At 38.7% G+C, this 21,302-nt stretch overlaps 1 protein-coding gene across 1 annotated transcript in view; it reads left to right on the forward strand.

Moving 5' to 3' along the window:
• Positions 1 to 3,321: 3,321 nt before the first annotated feature.
• Positions 3,322 to 21,302, forward strand: part of LEPR (leptin receptor) — a 135,597-nt gene continuing 117,616 nt past the window's right edge. The window contains exon 1 of the mRNA XM_053214192.1: positions 3,322 to 3,420. The gene's annotated coding sequence lies outside the window, so the exon portion shown is untranslated. The remainder of the gene's footprint in view (positions 3,421 to 21,302) is intronic.

A 21,302-nucleotide genomic window follows, 5' to 3' on the forward strand; every position in this document is an offset into this window, starting at 1 on the left:
CCCAGCATCATTTGCTGAAGAGACTGTCTTTATTGCATTGGATATTCTTTCCTGCTTTGTCAAAGATTAGTTAGCCATACGTTTGTGGGTCCATTTCTGGGTTCTCTATTCTTTTCCATTGATCTGAGTGTCTGTTTTTGTGCCAGTAGAGAGAGAGAGAATCCATGCTTAGAGCCAAAACCAACCCGGGTCTTGATCCCATGACCCTGGGATCATGACCTAAGCCAAAATCAAGAGTCGGATGCTTAACCAACTGAGCCACCCAGGTGCCCCTGGGGGAGTTTTTGAAAGACAGAAATGCCTAAGTACATCATTCTCAAAAATTACAATTAATTAAAAATACACAAGCATGCACATATAAAACACAGCACAAAAAATGACCCCAAATCCTACCTTCTTAAGATAATCACAAATAGCACTTTGTGTGTTTCCATTGGGTCTTTCTATTTTGCGGCTCTAAACTTTTAAACAAAATATTGGGGTAGACATAGCCTCATCATTGAGATCTTCTCTTTCCACCTTATTTAAAACTATAACCTACCTCCATTCTTTTCCCCATTATGCTTAAGTTTTCTCTAGAATTTCTGACCTTCTACTTGTTCATGACATCTTAATTCATTTATTTTTCTCCACCAGAGGAAACTATCTTCTTATCCTATCCCCAACCCTCTAGAATATCAGTTTCAAGAGGACAGAGAGTTTTGTCTGCTTTGTTCATTGCAGTATCTACAGCCCTAGAAGTGTGCCTGGCACAGAGAGGATGTGGAAAATGAATGAATGAAATTGACAAAGTGCCCTTCAATAATGCTATACTATTTCCACTCCTACAAGAAATGTAAGGCAGTGTCTGTGTCAGAGAAATATTTTTGATGGGTAGGACTTAGAGGCACCACTTAAATGTTTCCTAGGATCTGTGGAGGGTATTGGGAATCAGGAGCTTACAACACAAAAACAAAGCGTGATGTCTGGGGCCACTGGGCCAACAGCAGATGCCATACACAAGGGAAATGCCATGTTGAAGATCCCACCTGCCCTCGAACAGGCTCAACAGGAATATTTTTAAAAACATGTGCAGCTATTGGTTTCAGTACTTGAGCACCTAACTTGTCTACATAACAAATTTGGGAACTTGTTCAGGACTTTGTCCTGGTTCCTTTGGTTCACATCTTTCTACCATCCAGATGGCCTAATTCTTAAACTTTTTATGAGCAGAGTACTGCTTTCAGTGCTATTTAGTCATTTCTCACAGCTCTCTCTCCTTTAGAACAGCTTTTAAAGTTACTTGGGCCATTTTGGGTACAGGACATTGGATGACTGGTTTTGTGCACCTGAATAAATGGAAGACTTCTTGGTATTATTAATGTTCAAAAATATGCAACCCACACTCATATTCTTCAACTGGAGATTGTTTTTAAGTCATTTTTTAATCACTGAATTTCTAAATCAGAAAGTATATTTGAAAACAGAAATTTAGAACTAAATACAAAGAACAGCATGAAGGGCTTTTTATAAAAATTAAGAGGGGCAATGAAGTGTAGTGGCAAGGCACCAGGGCCAAGGCCCAGGAAATCTGGGTCCCATGGGCTTCTCTGCCTATCATTAGCCCTGCTAGTGCCCTACTTAGTTGGGAAATGAGGCTGCTCATCCTAATTTCCAAACTCTGTTATGGAAACTATAGATATGTGAATCACAGTGAAAACTGTAAATGTTTATTCAATTGAAAAGGCCATGCTAATCTTAAATACCGAAGAATGATGGTAGTTTAGTAGAAAGAGGGATTCTGAAGAATTCTGGAGTTTTTTTTCCCAAACTGTTTCGTATGGAACATCACTTCAGTGACGTGTTTAGTCAGCTTTTGATGACTGCTAACCTCAGTACCTCAGTGGCTTATCTCCCATACACATTTATTTTCATGCTCACTGTCTGCAGTTCAACCACAGTGAAGCTGGTCTAGGCTGGGCTCCACTGCATATTAGGCATCAAGGTTGTGGTCACCATGTCTTGATTCCAAGCTACTGGTTGGGTTCAGATCTTCTCTATATGTCTATCATTATTCTAGTACAAGTGGCTAACCAAGACAGATTCTCCAGGCTGAGGCAGAAGTGTAACAGAGAAACTAATCGGTGCCAGAACATCTAAGGCCTCTAATATTCCATTGACCAAAGCAAGTCACATGTCCAAGTCCAATGTCAATGGGGTTGGGAAGGATACTTTACCTACAGTGGGGGCAGAGGGAATGACTGCTTGCTAAATATTAATCGAAGCTTTCACAAATGTCTTTAAAAAATAGGAACATGCTTAAAAGAGCTTAGAAATATCTTAGACGTTTCCAAAATACAATGCCGTATTAAAGGTTGTGAGGACTCTTGTTCTAAATAAAATCATTTGATTTTGCTTAGCATAGTGATAACCAAATTTATGTGACCTTAGTAACTTTTGCCTATACTTCACAAAACCCATTCATGTTTCATGACACTGGATTTGTGCCAAATACACTTTGGTAAATGCTGTTCTCAAGTTTGCATTTGAATGATTGTCAAGCGTACCAGCTCTGGATCAGATAGACCTTCCTTTGACTCTTGGCTCTGGAACTATTTTTAAGTGTCTGGAATTCTTGTGGTAGACAGTAGTTTGCTGTAAAGTTGAGTTATGCTGCTGAGAAGTGGATGGTGGTACCACCTGTGGTAAAGTAGCGAAAGGAAAGAGGTGAGCTCTGGCAGATTAGGCCAGGTAGGGTCTGGTTGAGAATTCTCATGATAGGTTCACAAACCTGGTAAAAATAAAAAAAATACTCTGCCATTATGGTCCTGACTAGGTAATAGAGAAGATAAAGCCACATCCCGGTAGAAGAAATGATAAATATGCGATTTGTAAGATTATTTTTACCTCTTTTCATTCCCAAATATCTTTCACACCTATTTGATGATGCCTAGAATTCTGGTTGAAGCAACGTTCTACATTATAGAGCGAAGGAGAAGATTTTGATTTAATAATGAAGTATCGTATTATGTCGTAAAGTATAATTAGCCAATGAATTAGCCAACTGATTTAGGTTCCAGCTCAATTTGGAGAAGAGGAACAGAATGTTGGTAAAGAAAAGGACCCAGTAATTTGAAAGGAGAGTGTTAGGGTCTGAGTGTTTATGTGCCCCCCAAATTTATATGTTGAATGTCTATGTTACCCCAATGTGATGGTATTGGGAGGTGGGGCCTTTCAGAGGGGATGAGGATTAGATGGGATCATGAGGGTGGGACTCTCATGAATAGGATTGTGTCCTTATAAGTGTCACAAGAAGGTCTGTTTTCTCCCTCTCCCACATAAAGTCACAAGTAGAAGTGGCCAGTTTGTAACCCAGATGAAGGCCCTCAGCCGAACCTGACTATGCTGGCACCTGATCTCATACCCCCAGCCTCCAGAACTGTGAGATATAAATTCCTGTTGTTCATAAGCCACCCAGTCTATGGTATTTTGTTTTAGCGCCCTGAGCTAAGACAGAGGGAAAGAACCCCAGAGAGTCAGTAAGAAGGAAAAAAAGAAGGACGCACTGCAAAGACATATTTGGTCAGAGCCACTTGAGGACAAGTAGAACTTTGTATTAAGGTCCTTGTCCCAGGCCCCGTTCTACTTGGTGAGGTTTAAAGACCTGTGTTTATTTAATACAGACTTCTTACAAAGGATCTCTTTCCCCAGAGGATGTGCGAAGCAGCGTTGCTATAGTTTCCACAGAATCTCAGTATGTCAGAGCAGGCAGGATTTTGATGATTATGTATCTGAACACTACAATTTTACAAACGAGAAAATTAAGGCACAGTAAGGAAAGTAAAGCTCAGAATTATTCAGCTGGAAGAGATAGAAATGGACCTACCTCTCAGAGCTCACAGTTCAAGACACATTTAATAACAACTGCATTATTAAATAATAAGAGTGATAATGATAATGCCTACCATTGATGAAGCATTCATTACAGCCAGGCATAATTCTAAGTACTTTATGTGCATGGTTTCTTTTATGCCTCATAATAACCCAATGAGGTAGGTATCTCCTTTATATAATAGGAGGGGCGCCTGGGTGACCCAGTTGGTTAAGTGTCTGACTCTTGGTTTCGGCTCAGGTCATGATCTCACAGTTTTGTGAGTTCAAGCCCCACGTTGGGCTCTGTGCTGGCAGCATGGAGCCTGCTTGGGATTCTCTCTCTCCCTTTCTTTCTGCCCCTCCCCCATGCATGCTGTCTCTCTCAAATAAAATTAAAACATTTTTTAAAATAAGAGGAGAACAGAGCACAGAGGGGCTAATAAATTTGCACCCAGGGTTACCTGTAAGTAAGTGACAGAGATAGGACACATCAGAAAGTAATTTTCAAAGCAACATCTGGCATACACCAGGTCTTTTTCCAGAAACATCCACCTGATGAAAGGGCAATATTGCATACCTCTTCATTCACTCAGACAAACAGAAAATGGGCTTAAAGGACATGTTTCTTGATCTTCCTTGTGTCCACCATCAAACTCAACCATCCTCTTCATGCCAGATGGACATGAAACTACAAATCCCCTGAAACAACTGGGGAGAGAGTAAAAGAAAATTAGTAGCCGCTACTGTAGTCTAAACAGCTAACTCCCAGGAATATTGTCCTGAAGATTTGAGTTGAAAAGAAGAAACTCACTCTTAGTGGATGGGTACTTAATCAGTTCAGATGGCTTAAAGATAAAAAAATAAAAATAAAAAAAAAATAAAAGCTCAGGAGAGTGGGATTGTGGAATTGTGTGAGCGGGCTATGTTCACCATGTAGAGCACAGGCAGTCCAGAAAGAGGGAAGTTGACTAGGATTAGGAACTAGACTTTGGAATGAGAGCAGTGGCAGTGAATCTGCCCTTCGGTTGCAGATGTAAGAAAGGTAGCCAACATCCATACCAAGAGATGACAAGTAGGACCCAGGGGAGATCCACCCAGCCTATGCTATTGGAACCTGGAGCTTGAATAGGTCTTGCCTTGTTCAAGAAGTAGAGAAAGAAAATCAGTTAGAATGGTTTCTTGGGTGGAAAAAAACTGTGCAAACGAAGAAAAAAAAGCAGTATCAGGAAGATTTGGAGGAAAGAGTACACATCTCAAAACAAGCTACTCTAGGATCCAGAGGACTATTTAAGAGATAGTTTGTCATCCTCAGAAAAATACAGGGAGATATGGTATCTGTGTGCCAGGAACAGAAGCACTTCGGACAGTGAGCTGGATGGAGATGAATGTATTAAGGAGGGACTGCAATAAAGCTAAATATAATGGAAATAGGATAAAACATTCAAAATTTCTAGAAACAAACTAAAAAAGAATAGTGGGCTCTGAGGAAGCCTTGCAATAAATGGTAGTTTAAAAGGAAATTACAGTGCTTCTCCAAAGAAGACATCCAGATGGCCAACCGACACATGAAAACATGCTCAACATCACTCATCATCAGGGAAATACAAATCAAAACCACAATGAGATTCTGACTCACACCTGTCAGAATGGCTAATATTCACAACTCAGGCAACAACCTCATGGAGGTTCCTCAAAAAACTAAAAATAGAACTACCCTACAACCCAGCAATTGCACTACTAGGCATTTACCCGTGGGATACAGGTGTGCTGTTTCGAAGGGGCACATGCACCCCCATGTTTATAGCAGCACTATCAACAATAGCCAAAGTATGGAAAGAGCCCAAATGTCCATCGATGGATGAATGGATAAAGAAGACGTGGATGTATATACAATGGAGTATTACTTGGCAATCAAAAAGAATGATATCTTGCCATTTGCAACTATGTGCATGGAAGTGGAGGGTACTATGCTAAGTGAAATTAGTCAGTCAAAGACAAAAATCATATGACTTCACTCATATGAGGACTTTAAGAGACAAAACGGATGAACATAAGGGAAGGGAAACAAAAAGAACATAAAAACAGGGAGGGGGACAAAGCATAAGAGACTCATAAATATGGAGAACAAACTGAGGGTTACTGGAGGGGATGTGGGAGGGGGGATGGGCTAAATGGGTAAGGGGCACTAAGGAATCTAGTTCTGAAATCATTGTTGCACTATATGCTAACTAATTTGGATGTAAATTTTAAAAAATTAAAAAGAAATTTAAAAAAATAAAGGAAATTACAGTGGCGCCTGGGTGGCTCAGTTGGTTAAGCGTCTGACTTCGGCTCAGGTCATGATCTCTTGGACTGTGAGTTCAAGCCCCATGTTGGACTTTGTGCTGACAGCTCAGAGCCTGCTTCAGATTCTGTGTCTCCCTCTCTCTGCCTTTCCCCCCACTCTGTGTGTGTGTGTCTCTCTCTCAAAAATAATAAATAAACATTAAAAAAATTAAGAGGAAATTACAAAATGCCTACAGGTAAATGATAACGAAAGCATTTTGTATCAAAATTTGCTGAAAGTAGCTAAAAGCAGAGGAAATTTATAGGTTTGAGTAGATTTTCTGAACAAAAAATAGAAATACTGAAAAATAAGTTAGCAAAGGTTTTTAACTTAACCTAGAAAAAGAAGAGTAAGCTAAAAGAAAAAACACCACCATGCAACAAAAAACAAGAACAAATAATAAAGATAACACAAAACAGAAAAGCAATAGAGAAAATGAACAATACCGAAATATGATACTTTGAATAATAACCATCACAATACTAACAAAAAGAGCTAATACTTAGCACTGACTGGTACTGTTTTAAGTGGTTTATTCATGTTAGCTCCTAATCGCCACAACAGCCCCGTGAGTGGCTTGTCAAACATTCCACAACTAGTTAATGGCAGAGCCAGGATCCAAACCAGAGGGTCTGGTTTACTCTTCAGAAGACAGAAAAACTTCTAGCAAGCCTGATGAGGAGAAAAGCAAAGAGATGAAGAGGCAAAATACACAATAAAAAGGGTGAGAAAAAAAATAGTTTCAACAGCTAGCTTATAATTCAGTAGATTTGTATTTATTTTCCAGGGCTGCTCTAACAAAATACCACAGTCTGGGTGACTTAAAGGACAGACATTAATTTTCTCACCGTTGTATTGTGGACAATAAATAGAAGTCTAAAGTCAAGGTCTTTCTGAGTTTGGTTTCCCTTGGCTTCTGTCCTCAGCTTGCAGATGTCCGCCTTCTTGCTGTATCCTCATGTGTTGTTTTCTCTGTGTGAGAGCATACGTGCTGTCATATTTCTCTGTGGATCCAAATTTCTTCTTTATATAAGGACAGCAGTCAGATTGGATTAGGACCTACCCTAATGGCCTCATTTTGACTTAATCACCTCTTTGAAGGCCCTGTTCTCCCAACAGAGTCACATCCTGAGGTACTGGGTGTTAGAGCGTCAACGTATGAATTTTCTGGGAACACGATTCAGCCCATAGTAGCCTAGAAAAGTCCATTTCTGGGTGGGGTGGGGGACTACTAGCCTAAGGTAAAGCAGAAAATTAAATACATTAATAGCAGTATGGTTATCAACCTCCCTCTTTTACTCCCGCACTCATCAATGAATTGAAACCTTGTTGGTTTTGCAGGTGAGCTCAAACACATTAACCAAGAGACAGAAAATCCTGGTATTATGTAGTTTTCCCAGAAAAAAAAAAAAGATAAGAAGCAGTTGACCAACTTATTTCATTCTAAATGTAGATAAAATAAGTATAAAAAAATTATAGGCTTCATGTTCAAAACATAGCTACAAAAAACCCAAACAGTATACTTGAAAAAAAACCCAGCAATGTCAATAAGACATTATTACATCTTAAAAAAAAATATTATTTATTTTTGAGAGCGAAGAGAGAGGGGGATCTGGGGGGTGTGGAGGAGAGAATCCCAAGCAGGTTCTGTGGTGTCAGTGCAGAGCCTGACTTGGGGCTCAATCTCATGAATGGTGAGATCATGACCTGAGATGAAATCAAAAGTCAGGTGTTTAACCGACTGAACCACCCAGGCACCCCAAGACATTAATACATCTCAATCAAGTTCAATTTATTTCAGAATATAAACATGCTTTGACTTTGGAACAGTCTGTTAATAACATTCACAGCAACCAATTAGAATATAAAAATGATTTTATCATCTCAATGTATGTAGGAAAAGCATTTGATAAAATTCAGTGTCTGTTCATATGCTATCATTATTTTTTATTTTTTTAAGTAATCTCTACACCCAATGTGGGCTTGAACTGATGACCCCAAGATCAAGAATTGTATGCTTTATTGACTGAGTTGGCCAGGCACCCCCTCAGTATCTGTTCATGATTGAGGAGAAAACCTCATATAAAATTAGAAATAAAGGGAATTTCCATAACCTGAGAAAAGGTATCTCCCCCAAACTTACAGCAAACCATACTTAATGGTACAACTTTAACACATGATCTTTCAGGTATTTGTGTGTGTGTTTTTCTTAATTTTTAAAAAAAGTTTTTTTAAGTTTATTTATTTTTGAGAGAGAGAGAGAGAGAGACAGTGCAAGTGGGGGAGAGCAGAGAGAGAGGAAGACAGAGGATCTTAAGCAGACTCTGCCCTGTCAGCATGGAGCCTGATGGCGGGTGGGGGGGGGGGTATTAAATTCAAGAAACTGAGATTATGACCTGAGTGGAAACCAAGAGCCAGATGCTTAACTGACTGAGCCACCCAGGCTCCCCTGGTATTAGTTAATGCTACAAACAAAACAAAACTAACAAGAAAACAGAAAGTATTAAGTATTACAGAGAGGAAATTACAGCTATGAGAAATTTATATGATCATTTACATAGAATACCTGTACAATCTAGAGATACATTACTGAAATTGATAAAAAAAGTTTAGATATGTTGTTGGTAAAATGTAATACGCAAAAATCTATTGTATGTCTATGCAACAGCAACAAAAACTTAGAAAATAGTTGAAATAAAAAGATACAATTTGATTTACATTAGAAATTTTATACACATACACAGGCACGCACAAACATACTCCTGGAATAACCTAAAAAAACCACATCTTTGTGGAGAAAATTTTAAAATTCATTAATAGAAGGTAAACCATATATGTGAATTAAATAGACTATCTTGAAGATGTAACATCTACTCAAATGAAACGACATATTCAATGATATTAAAGTAAAAATCTAGGGGCACCTGGGTGGCTCAGTCAGTTAAGCGTCTGACTTCGCTTAGGTCATGATCTCGCATTCATGGGTTTGGGCCCTGCATTGGGCTCTGTGCTGACAGCTCAGAGCCTGGAGCCTGCTTTGGATTCGGTGTCCCTCTCTCTCTCTGCTCTTCCTCTGCTTGCTCTCTGTTTCTCTCTCTCTCTCAAAAATGAATAAACATTTTAAAAAATTAAAAATAAAAGTAAAAATCGAAAAATTATTTGTGCTGTCCTTGAAGGCTTGAGAGAGCAAAGTTTGAAAGCTGGTTTTAAAATTTATGTGGAACACTGAGGGCCCAAGAATGGCCAAAATAGTTCTGAAAAAGAAGAAGCAAATCTTATTATGATGTTATATTAAATAAGAAATGTGATTGGTGCAAGAACTAAGGGACCGAGATACCAATGGAACAGAACAAATTTGATATATAACAGAAACTAGTGGAAAAATGGAATGGTCAACAAATGGATTGAAATTATTAGAAAAAATGGAATTGGACCTCTACTTCACAGTAAACAAATACTGATTCCATAGCTAGTAAAAATGTAAATGTGGAAGTCAAAGCTAAATAAAACTTTTAGAAGAAAGTATAAGAAAATGTCTATGACTTGAAATAGGAAGATACCATTTGAACAAAATCTAAAGAGTACAAACCATAAAGATTGATGAATGTAATTGCCCTAATTAAGAATTTCCATTCATCAGGAGACACCATAAAGACAGCAGAAAGGAAAAGAAGTGGAGAAGGTTTCACATATCTGTGTGAGTGTGTATCTGGCAAATAAACTCCATAATTAGTATTCACAATATACAGTATTTATACAAATCAATAAGAGAAAGACAAAACCATGAACATAGACTCATGAACAATCTTGGAAATGCAGATTAAAACCACGATGAGATACCATTTCAGGCAGAAGCCAGATATTCAAGATGCTGGCAGAGAGAATGAACTTGAAGTGGAGCTATATTCACTAGTTAGAAACCACTGGGGTTTAAACTCTTTATTTAAAACTTAGGCTGAAATTCCAGCCCCTTCACGCACTGTTTGACTTTGAGTGATTTGCTTAACTCCTCTAAGTCTTACTTTCCTGAACTATAAAACAGAGAGAGTAATGAGAAAACACATGTAAAGCAGTCAGCACATTGTCTGGCATATAGAAGGATAGTCACTGCATGTTCATTGTTATGTAAATATTATATCTAGTGTTTGTTGTTTGGTCACTGTGGGTGGGGCACTGCATTGGGCTAAGTGCTTTGTGTGTACTATTATCTCTTTTAATCATACACATTGTCATTATATTCATTCTACAAATGAGGAAACAGACATAAGTAGAGATGAGAGAGCCAGGACTCAAACCCACATCTCGTGGGCTCTGAAGTTTACATGTAAAATTCAGCTTCATTGTCTCCCACTGTTACCACAGAAAGCATCTTAGGTAGATATAGATGAGCTTCAAGGTCACTTACGTAAATCCTTCATCTCCATCATATGCAGGCGCGCACACACACACGCGCACACACACACACACACACACACACAAGCTAGACTATTTAGTTCCCTTTCTGGTTAGAAGTTGTGTCATTTTTCAGTATTGTTATAAAAACAGATCAGTAACAATAGATCCTATAGTGCTTCTATTGCCAATTTATACAGTCAGCCTACAACATTACTTATAAAAATGTTCTTTTGGAGCCACTGTGTGTCTCTGAACATTCCTGCAATGCCATCTGTACAGAGTGTATCTGAGAAGAATGAGGGTGGAAAATAACATAATGAAGTCTAGTGGGAAGCCCTTTCTCTGAGCTAAACTGGAGGTTCAGATGTGGTATTATGTTTCCGAACTCTGTTCTCTGAAGCTCCATTTTGGAGTCTTAGACTTACAAGGGACTTTAGCAAATACCTTGGTTCCATCTTTTCTTTTTTGCCAGAATCACTGACAATATTCCTGATAGTTCTCCCATGTACCATAGTTGGGGATGGAGACATAATCTCCTCGGAGTTTTAATTTCTGGACCTCACCAATGGTTAGATAGCACATTCTTCTGTCTTCAGTTCTATAACTTTCATTCTCTGATGAGTTCTGCCTTTGAAAGCAGCATAGGATAAGTCTATATTTTATTCATGACAAATTGTTAAAATTTGAAGACAACAATCAAGTTTCCTTTGTGAGACAGGTTTCCTATGTGAGAAAATCGGGTCATATTTTGTGCTCCATTACAACTATAGCGTGTAGAACAGTGTGGGAAATAAAGTAGGTACTCCTGAAATGTCTTGATGAATGACTGAATGAGTTTTCTCTTTTCTACACTAGCAGCCTCAGAGTCCTGAACAATTCTTCTTGAGGCAGGGCTTCCAAATTTCTCATAGACTTAGTGATCCATCCATGAACATGGTCTAGTTTCTTAATATCTTTCATAAAGCGACTGCAACAGAAGATTCTGTTTCTTTGAATATGAAACATGAAATGTGACTCTTTTCAAATGTGAGCTCATGTGGTTGGGGACCACATGTCATATGTAAAGAAATAAATGAGTGGTTGAATGAATAAATGCTTAAAGGCTACTCCAGGTGGTTATGGTGTTACACTGACCCTGCCATGCTTGACCACAACTGGTTGGGATTAGGGTACATAATACGATTTTATTTGGGCCAATTAGATTCCTCTCCTGGGAATTTGGAAGTTCTGTCTCTAGGGAGAGAAGTTGAAAGGCCCAGCATTGAGGCTAAAGGTAGAGGCATGTGTAGGCACAGCCTCATGGAGTAGAAGCAAGAGAAATAGTGCAGGTCCATGGAGAGAAACACAGAGGGAGAGACACATTCCTTGGCTGCCTGTGAACCACATGGTTTCCCAGTGCCTGGCTCCACTTTCCACTAGGGTCAGCTGCCTTCATTCTGTGAGATCTCTGAATCCTTAGCATAATCCCTGTTCCACCTTTACAGATGGACACACACACATATGCACACACATTGCATAGAACAGTTTATTTGACCTAATGTAACACTAATTTTTGACTCACATTCTGCCTTTGGACAACTAAAATACCTAGATCTTTTCCCATGAACTGCTGTCAAACTTGTTGTGTAATAGGGTTTTTAGAACGTTTATTCATTCACCCATTCATTCTACCACAGTATATTAAGTAACTACTATATGTGAATATACTTTCTATCATTTAGCTATTGGCCTGTCAGTTGTCACTTTTTGCTGCTGACAAGGACTGTTGCCTCTAATAATCATCCCTTTATATTTACCTCTTATCAACAGTGAAATGAAAAAACAAACAGGTTGCCAAATACCAAGCTGTGAACAGTAACAGCAAAATAAAGGTTCTTAAGCTCTTAGTGTGGGCACGTGCAGGGATGATGCAGTGCTCAAAGTACATGATGTTTACTATATCTATTTTGCCTGCAAAGAGAACATTTTGCCTGCTTTTTGTTTTCCTTTTAGATTCTGGGTTGTTGAAGGTGTAGTAAATAAATATTGGGTAAGTCGAGTGTTATGTGTGTATATATATATGTATACACACACACATTTCACGTAAGTTTCTATCTAAATATATGTACATAGCTAGGGAAAATGAAATAAGGTTTCTACCAGAATCCAACAGTGAAGAAGATTCGATGACATTTAAATAAATAAAATTGGTTAGATTTCTAGACTGGCAGATGTACTTGGGACTTTGTCTCTCTAATTATGCATCTTGAATGAAACCAGAGATTAGACGTGGCCATTCATGGCGCTCTTAATTCATCCCTTCCATTCCACTCTTACTTCAATCAAATTAACCAACCTTTAAACACGTGCTTTTAAGCTGCCTTTCTCCAATTCCAACGTGTGTATGCCTTCCCTTAGTCCTCGTCCCTTGTGGGTTCAGTTTTAGGGGTGAGAAGGGACATGAGGAAGAAGGCACATTTTTTTTGCTGTAGTCCAAATGCCAGTGTGGTAGCCAAGTTTATACTTGGTCCATCCTCTGTTTTCATGAGGAATAAAAACAGTATGGCGCCAAACTAAGGGATTTGAATCCTGGCTCTGCTACCTCACGCCATACTTTCCCACAGCTCTTTTAATTTCTTTGCACTTCAGTTTCTATATATCTAAAATGAGGTTAATACTACCAACTTACAGGAATTGCCGTGAGGGTTAAAACAATCAATGTCTATGAAATACTCATGTAGCGCCTGGCACGCAGTAAGTGTTCAATAGATGGTAGCTTTTATTGTTGTTTGTATTAACTGTGAGATTCTGCTGTCCATGACCCCAGAGAGAGATACAGAAAACAATGTGCAAGGCAGAGGACCGAGAGAAACATTTCCTAAGAGCATAGTACATTTTCTGGGAATTCAGATGTTAGTTTGAAAAATCTTAAAAATTTGTCAGTGGTAACACAACTTCTTTAAAGGCCTGTCCTGAGGATGAGTGTTCCTATGAGTCCTATCCCAGATTTCTTTCTCTGTGAGCACAAACTCCCTCGTGCTTCTTAAATTTCTGTTTTCTTGGTCGAGAAATTCTGTTTTCCCTAATGCACCATGGGTTTTCTCAACTTTCCCCCTTCCAATCCTGGGAATTTCGATCTGGGCTGTGGTGAGAATGGTATTTCGGGGAAAGGCACATGAGAAATGACAGTTCTTCAGAGTGAACACTGTGTTTTAAGACCCAGAATAACTGTTCATCCTTCTTAGACATTTTGTGGGAAATGGCCTATCCTGTGTGTGTTTAATGCTAGAATCTAGGAAAAAGTTCTTACTAGCCATCTGCCAGGCCCTTCATGGCCGAAGTGCTTGTATTTTGCCCTCAGCCCTCTTGGATGACTTGGAAGTACCTTCCAACCTCCTTTCTGAGTGAGTTTCCTTAGACTTCAACTAAGAAGTAGAAAGGACTGTGAGCAGAGAGTTGATTCCAAAAGTGTAAATAATTGATCAGGTTTGTGGAACACTGGGCCAAACTTGCAGGGTGCCTGAGGAATCAGATGCCCATTGATTTTCAATAATAGGTACAACACTATTGGGGGAGCAGGGGGTTAGGTAGACCAAGTGACCACCCACCAAGTGATGACTCTAAGATAAAAACTGGGGGCACCTGGGTGGCTCAGTCGGTTAAACATTCAACTTCAGCTCAGGTCATGATCTCATGGCTCGTGACTTCGAGCCCCGCTTCAGGCTCCATGCTGACAGTCGGAGCCTGCTTGGGATTCTTGCTCTCGCCTTTCTCTCTGCCCCTTCCCTGGTTGTGCTTTCCCTCTCTCTAAAAATAAGTAAATAAAAATCTTAAAAAAACACACACACAACACTGTTGGCTAAGCAATATACGGTTGTGCATATGGTTGTGCAAAGTGTTTCCATATCCTTACCTAAAATAAGTGCTGTCGTTGGCCTTAGAAATTTGCTGTTGCTTGTTCAGGTGTGAAGTGGCTGGTGTTTGTGATATACTTAAAATCTCTCTCTTTTTTTGGATGTTTATTTATTTTGAGAGAGAGAGAACCGAGGAGGGGCAGAGACAGAGGGAGAGAGAGAATCCCAACTCACAAACTGTGAGATCATGACCTGAGCCAAAATCAAGAGTGAGACACAACTGAGCAACCCAGGTGCCCCACTTAAAATACCTTTATTGTAAATATTATTTACAATATATTTATTTTCCCATATATACATACTATATCAAGTGGGTTAAGGGAGTCTTAAGAAGAGGCTCCATTTCTAGCTAACAGGTTCATGTGTCTATTTGTTGTTAGATTGTAAAACTTCAGAAAAATCTCAAATGCTCATGTTTCTCTGAAGAAAGATGAGATTTCTTAGTGAATATCCCACTAAGTAACTGACTATTAAGTAACCAAGCATCATCTTTATGCTGTAGTTTAAGATTTCAAAGAGAAATGTAGTCAGGTATATTAATGTAATTCACTCTCTAACACTGTCTGCTAGGAGAGAGCCACTCTCTTCTCTGATTGACTGTCAGGGGAACCTCAGGATATCTCTGGTGTAAAAAGCAAACATCCTTTTTAGCAAATAGCTAGATATTATGGCAGGAAGTATGTAAATCATCTTGCTTATTTTACCGTCCATCCGGGCAGAGATGGAAACATTGTGAGCTGGGAACATTGAGTTTCCTTTTACCTGTATCTTTGCCTTTTAGAAGGTATCTGTTAGGAGTCGTTAAGGTAAATGGATTGCTTCTAAAACTGTGAGCTGAGCTATAGGGCAGCATTTCTATTTACTTAGCTTTTTTTTTTCTTTTTGTATTTGCTGTTGAGAAAAACGGAGTAGGATCTAAGCTGTTCATTCATTAAAGCATATAGTTTGCTTAGAATCCTTTTTAGTTTAGCTGAGAATACTGTTCATGGCTGTTTCAACGTGTATAGCTAGATAATTTATAAACTCAGTTTCATGTCCGTTATAATCTACTTATTGGTGCTCCTTTCTGTACTGTATTTACCAAGCTCAACCATAGTTTATACTTCTAATGAGAAAGATTTGCATGAAAAAATCTTTTCTATGCACAGGTAGGGGTAGAAGATACATTTTCTTCTCCCTCCTTTCCCAAAGCACCCAAGCTCCAAATTTCAAGATCATATATTCTTTCCCCACTTCTAATCTAATATTAAATCCTATTGATTTTGTCTTCATATTTTTTCTGTTTATTCCCCATTTCCTGTCACCATTGTCATGATCTTAGCTCAGGTGTGTACTAGGCCTTAGCTTCTGGGAATACCAGCCATAATCAAGATGAAACTTCATATTGGGTGCAATCTTCTTACTGCCTGAGTCACTGCAAAAGCCTTAAGTAGGTCTTTTATGTATTCTCTTTCTAAATTATATTAAAAACACTATTGCCAGTTTAATTTTGTTTAATGCTTCATTCTGGTTTGAAAGACCTTAATAGTGTGGCCTTAGTTCCCTGCCAACCCCCCCCCCCCCAGGGTTATCTCACATTAATTCTCTTAATTTTCTCTTCTTTCTTTCTTTCTTTCTTTCTTTCTTTCTTTCTTTCTTTCTTTCTTTTTCCTTTCCTTTCCTTTCCTTTCCTTTCCTTTCCTTTCCTTTCAGGTAAACTCTATCTCCAACATGGGGCTTGAACTCACAACCCTGAGATCACAAGTTGCATGTTCTATTTATTGACTGAGCCAGCCAGGCACTCCACTCTCTTAATTTTCTTAATTCTCTAAATTTTGGATACATTCATCTATTAGATATGTGACCACAATCCCTGGCCTTTCCCAGCTTCAGTGGTTATGTTGTTCATTTCATACAGAAATGCTTTTTTCCCCCCTCGTCCCATATGACAAAATGTCTTCATCTTGTAAAGCTCACTTTATTATTATTTTTTAATTTAAATTTTAGTTAGTTGACATACAGTGCAATATTGGTTTCAGGAGTATAATTCAGTGATTCATCACTTACATACAACACCCGGTGCTCATTGCAAGCTCCCTCCTTATACCCATCACCCATCTAGCCCATCCCCCACTCACCTCCCTCCATCAACTCTCAATTTGTTCTCTATCGTTACAAGTCTCTTACGGTCTGTTTTCCTCTCTTCTCTTTTCCCCCCACCTTTTCATATGTTCATCTGTTTTGTTTCTTAAATTCCACATATGAGTGAAATCATGTGGTATTTGTCTTCTCTGATTGACTTATTTGGGTAAAGCTCATTTTAATCCTCCTTCCTCTTTGTCTGGTCCTTGGAATTTGTTCTCCAGCATTAGCCCTTACTATATAGCTATCCAGTCTCTGCCCCTACACATTCTGAATTGCTTGCCTAACAACTTAAAAAGGGAGCCAGAGGTGCCCAAAGCAGTCATCAGGAATTGGGCCAGCATACACTCTGGTACTCTGCCACTTCTTGGACCCTGTGAGTTTTCTGCCCATCTCTGTCCTCTTTTCTGTCCATCTCCACACCAATTCTGGCTCTTTGGTATTTCTACTTGTTCTCTTAGCATTTGATGATTGATTCTCCATCATAGTTTTTTGCTAAATGGTGCTTTCCTTTTTTCCTAAAGTGGATTTTCTTTTTCTTTTTTTTTTTAATTTTTTTTTTTCAACGTTTATTTATTTTTGGGACAGAGAGAGACAGAGCATGAACGGGGGAGGGGCAGAGAGAGAGGGAGACACAGAATCGGAAACAGGCTCCAGGCTCTGAGCCATCAGCCCAGAGCCTGACGCGGGGCTCGAACTCACGGACCGCGAGATCGTGACCTGGCTGAAGTCGGACGCTCAACCGACTGCGCCACCCAGGCGCCCCCCTAAAGTGGATTTTCTTAGGCAGAATCCAGTCTTGCCCGGGGCCAAGCCAGAGGGAGGTGGTCAATCAATTATCTTTATTTACACTTTTTTTTTCCTTTTTAAAATAAAAAAAAAGTTTCAGTTGTGTGAAAATACATGTAACATAAAATTTACCATTGTAACCATTTTCAAGTATATAGTTAAGTAGTACTAAGTATATTCACATTGTTGTACAACCAATCTCCAGAACTCTTCATCTTGCAGTCCTTCTTTATATTTTTAAATAGCTATTTACTTGTTTGCTTTATTTACCTTGCCTATTAGACTGAAAGTTTCTTGAGGATAGGGCAGTGTTACTGAGTTTTGTATCCCTTATCAAACTGCCTGGTATGATCAATTAATAATTGCTTCATGAAGTTGAATTGATCTGTTTCCCCTAGGTTCTCACCTAACGTGCCTTCCACAAGAGCCCTACTCTGCTAACAGACCTGGATCCTGCCATCAATGAAACAACAACTTGAAAACATTTCCACTTACATGAGCAAGGGAGGTGAACGTCCACAGTTAGAAGTTGGCCTAAGGAGGTTTTGCTTTAACTGCTACAGGGTGCTGTTGTCTTTGTTCTGAGAGGTAGGATGAAGCCGTTTTATTTATTTTAAGAAGGCAGAAAGCCAGGACCACATAATTGAAAGGAAGTTTCTGTGCTGGCATATTATTATTCTAACTAAGATGGTAACAAATAAATTGCAACTTCCTTTTGTTTGAAGTGGTGGGCAGGAACTGGAGTTGAACATTTTACACTCATGAAATTGCCAAGTGACAGCTACTTTCACAATTCCTTTTTTGAAAAAAGGCCTATAAATTAGCACTCTTCTAGGCATATGTTTCATTACATAATTGCCTCACAGAATTATACTGTGCATGTGACTAATGTCTCCAGGTTTAGGGGAGATCCATTGTGTTCCTGCTCCCCTTCATACCTCTGAAGACTCTCAGAGGGCTTATGTCTTTTAACTGTTTTTATACATTTATTTATTTTTGGGGGGGGGGGGCAGAAAGAGAGGGAGACATAGAGAATTAGAGAATCCAAAGCAGGCTCTAGGCTTTGCGCTGTCAGCACAGAGCCTGACCTGGGACTCGAACCCACAAACCGTGAGATCATGACCTTAGCCGAAGTCAGACGCTCAACTGACTGCGCCACCCATATGCCCCAGCTTATGTCTTTTCTGGTCACTCTTGTTCTGATTTTCCACTTCTGAAATTCTTCTTTTTGCTTTGCATTATTGCCTCTTGTGGCTGTTCTCTATCTAGCCAACATGTGCCCCAAAGCATCCCATTTTCCTTGATTTCTCAAAAATAGCACTGGTGTTGTCTAGAAGAAATACTTAAGTGGAAAAAAGGAAGTAGCACAAAGGTGGAGCTTACTTACATCATAATGGTGGAGAAAATTTTAAATTAGATATTCGGAACACTGTTCTTAAACTTCATTAGCCATTCCTACCACTGGAAGTATTTTGGGGACTGACTTCACTCTTCAGTATCCATGGTCTCCTGCTATACCACTGATTACTTCCCATTTCCTCCTCAGTCTCCTTCTGCTAGCCAGTTCTTAGAATATCACATTCCCTCCAAATTTAGTCCACTGTTTATCTTGTCCAAATTTCTATCATGCCCTAGGACTGTCATTCCATAATTATAATGACAAACATTTTTTGTTCGTTTTTACTAAAAAAGATATTTATCTCCTTAAAAGTAATTTAGTTTTTCAAAAACTTTTATTTTAGAACCGTTTTATATCTGAAGAATAATTGCAAAAATTGCAAAAACAGAGTTTCCATGTACCTTGCCCCTAGTTTTCTTATTAGCATCTCACATCAGTTTGGTTCATTTATCATAATCAATGAACCAATATTGACATATGACTATTAACTCAAGTCTATACTTTATTAATATTTCCTTAATATTTTCCTAATGTCCTTTTTCCCCCTAAATGCCAGGATGACATTCAGGATACCACTTTACATTTCAATGTCTTGTCTCCTTAGACTCTTCGTAGCTGTGACCATTTCTAAGACTTTCTTTGTTTTTGATGACCTTGACAGTTTTCACGAGTAATGGTTGAGTATTTTGTAGAATGTCCCTCAGCTGAGATTTGTCTGATGTTTTTCTCCTCAGTAGACTAGAGTTATATATTTTTTGGAGGAAGACCCCGGATGTAAGTAAAGAGTGATTTTTTATTAATATGGCTTATCAGTGTTGATGTTGACCTTGATCACTACTTATCGCTAATAAATGTACAAGTGAAGTAGCAATGGCATGAGAAGAACAGCATGGTAATCAGGGGTCATATATTTCGAGAAAGTGAGTCCTAATCACCCACCATTTAAGCTACCTAGACTAGTAGAGATGCTAGCTGAATAAAGGGGATTAAGAATAAGAAGTAGAATTTTTCACAGAACCAGAACAAACAATCCTAAAATTTGTATGGAACTACAAAAGATCCCAAATAGCCAAAGCAATCTTGAAAATGAAGGGGAAAAATGGAGGTATCATAATTCCAGATTTCAAGTTATAGTACAAAGCTGTAGTAACCAAAATAGTATGGCACTGGTACAAAAATAGAGACATAGGTCAGTGGAACAGAATAGAGGGCTCAGAAATAAACCCATGATTATATGGTCAACTAATCTTTGAGAAAGGAGGTAAGAATATGCAGTGGGAAAAAGACAGTCTCTTCATCAAACAGTGTTGGGGAAACTAGACAGCTACATCCAAAAGAATGAACCTGGATAACCTTCTTACACCGTACAGAAAAATAAACTCAAAATGGATTAAGGACCTAAATGTGAGACCTAAAACCATAAAAACCCTAAAAGAGAGCACAGCCAGTTATTTCTCTGACGTTGGCCATATTTCATTTTTCTAGATATGTCTCCTGAGACAAGGAAATAAAAGCAAAAATAAACTCCTGGGACTAAATCAAAATAAAAAGCTTCTGCATAGCAAAGGAAACAATCAACAAAACTGAAAAATAACTTACTGAACAGGGGAAGATATTTGCAAGTGATGTATCCAATAAAGGATTGGTATCCAAAATATATAAAGAACTTGCACAATTCAACACCCAAAAGAAAAATAATTCAATTAAAAATGGGCAGGAGACATGAACAGACGTTTCTCCAAAGGAGACATCCAGATAGCCTATAGACACATGAAAAGATGTTCGTTATCACTTACTGTCAGAGAAATGCAAATCAAAACCACAGTGAGATATGATCTCACAACTGTCAGAATGACTAAAATGAAAAATAAAGAACAGCAAGTCTTGGTGAGGATGTGGAAAAAAAGGAGCCCTCTTGCACTGTTGGTAGGAATGCAGACTGGTGCAGCCACTGTGGAAAACAGTATGGAGGTTTCTCAAAAAGTAAAAAATAGAATTGCTGTATGGTCCAGTAATTCTACTGCTGGGTAAATGAATACGAAAACACTAATTCAAAAGGATATATGCACCCCTATGTTTATAATAGCATTATATACAATAGCCAAGATATGGAAGGAGTCCAAGGGTCAATCAATAGATGAGTGGATAAAGAAGATGTGGTGTAGATATACCCAATAAAGTATTTCTGAGCCATAAAAAAGAATGAGATCTTGCCATTTGCAGTGGCATGGAAGGATCTAGAAAGTATAATGCTAAGTGAAATAAGTCAGAGAAACACAAATACCATACGATTTCACTAATGTGGAGTTTAAGAAACAAAACAAATGAACCAAGAAAAAAAAAGAGACTAACAGAAGAACAGGCACTTAGCTATAGAGAACAAACAGATGGTTATCAGAAGAGAGGTGGGTGGGGATGGGTGAAATAGGTCAAGGGATCAAGAGTACAGTTAGTTATCTTGATGAGCACCGAGCAACTTATAGAATTTTTGAATCACTCTACTGTACACCTGAAACTAATATAACAC

The sequence above is a fragment of the Acinonyx jubatus genome, chromosome C1 (assembly GCF_027475565.1).
Source record: "Acinonyx jubatus isolate Ajub_Pintada_27869175 chromosome C1, VMU_Ajub_asm_v1.0, whole genome shotgun sequence".
NCBI lineage: Eukaryota > Metazoa > Chordata > Mammalia > Carnivora > Felidae > Acinonyx > Acinonyx jubatus.